The sequence below is a fragment of the Adiantum capillus-veneris genome, chromosome 11, assembly GCF_014529385.1.
Source record: "Adiantum capillus-veneris isolate H3 chromosome 11, ASM1452938v2, whole genome shotgun sequence".
Classification (NCBI taxonomy): Eukaryota; Viridiplantae; Streptophyta; class Polypodiopsida; order Polypodiales; family Pteridaceae; genus Adiantum; species Adiantum capillus-veneris.
In genome coordinates this window covers 93198761-93200687 of record NC_140941.1, presented here as the reverse complement: position 1 = coordinate 93200687, position 1927 = coordinate 93198761, and positions in this window count along the sequence as shown.

The following is a 1927-nucleotide window of genomic DNA, read 5'->3' as shown; positions in this document are numbered from 1 at the left end:
GTAGGCATTTTCTAACCCTTGCTTGGCGTTTTCTCTCTGCAACCCCATATCCTCACCGCAACCCCCAACAAATTTTGATCTAGCCAGAGGCCTCCCTTGCATTTTGCAGATTTGGATCAGCAACTTGCATTTTTGCAGACCTTGTCAGATTCCCCAGCATTTGCAGATCTAGTCGGATACCCTAGCGTTTGCAAGGCTTGGCAATTTCCCCCATTGCATTTTGGCAAAGCTGAGTCAGAGCCTCATCTAGACCCCATCACCCAGCCTCAGCAGTCCATCAACATTGAGTTCTTGCACAGATCAACCTCCTCATCATCATCAACATTCATCAAAATCTAGCATCATCAGCATCCAGGACATTGTACTCAATTTTGTGCAATCTAAAACAAATACCTCTCTAGCAATAGAGAGGGGGGCCCGTTGTTGGTGAAATCATAGCATAGCCTAATCAACCCAAGACCAACAAAATTATCAATCGTAGGATCAGCAACCCGAATAGGGCATGGAAGCACGAGCATCAGATGTATCAAATGATAGGATTCAAGAGTATGCTCATCCAATGCAATAGAGATTAGTGATTAATCACTAACTTTAATCACATCATCAATCAAGCATCACCTACACACATTAAGCCCACCAAAGTCCAACTTACCATAGACTAGAATCTATAAGCACACTCTTGATAAGCACCCACTAATTGCATTGGTGTTGGCCTCTCCAATCACCACATGCCAATCAAGGCACTTCATCAAAATCTATACACACAAGGTGAATGGTGCTAACGTTTCATAAAACCCATCCACACACAAGCAAACAATAGGGCACATACACTAATTACAAGATTAAGAACCAACTTAATCAACCTTATTAGAGATGTTAAATATCGCAAATCGAATGCTCATAGAAGGATAGGAGTGGTTAATAAGTAAGAAGTCATCACACACACTCAAATCTAGAATAATGGGAAAGGTGAAACTACTTCATGAAATAATGGAATAGAAAAATTAAGACTAATGAGAAAGTAGAGATTATATTAAGAATGGTTCTCTAACTACAATGGATTAGCATTAGCCTCTTAAGCATGGGCATAAACTCAAAGCTAGGCCATCCATAGAGTGAACATTCAGGAGAGAGAGAGAGAGCTCTCAAAAGTGGATCCTCAAGAATGAAGCCTCCTTATAAAGGCTTTCACCACAACCCCTTCTACTATGGGTTGAATTTTGAGCCCTCTAGCTAGAATATACAACTTTGGAACTCCTAATGAGCCCAAAACCTTATAAAAATGTGGATAGGAAATATTATGCACAACCATAGTGTATCTCCTGCTTGATGTATAATCGGTGTAGCCTGTATTAGCCACTGCTAACATTCCCCCCTTCCTAATTTGGTGCTCATCCTTGTGTGCCGATGAAGCAAAACATGGAGACATGGTAGAAAGCAAGTCCATGGAAGAAATGTTAAGCTGCAAAACATAAGAACAAGTAATGAGCATCAAAAGCCAACAAGGATAAAAACATGAAGTACAATGAACAATCATGCAAAGTTAATTTTTTGCTTCTAAAAGATGGGTGATTCATACTAGTCAAAAATTGAACAACATAAAGCAAAAAAACACCTAACTATCATGAAGATTAAACCACTTGAAATTTTAATTTTATGCATGACACACAAGCAATCAATTATGACCCTAGGCTAATGCAAGGTCATAAACCTACTAGCCTAGAAACTATATGACCACTCTTAATAAATCATTCAAGCCTATCATGTCTACAGGCTATAAAAAAGCTCCTGATCTATTAGTACATTGTCACAGCTTTTTGAAGCTCATGGAAATGTTGTTTTTGTCATTCATAGAAAAAAATAAAGCACAATACAAGGTTACCACCCCAAGTCAAGTCTAGGTACGACTCTCGGCTCCTTGAACCCT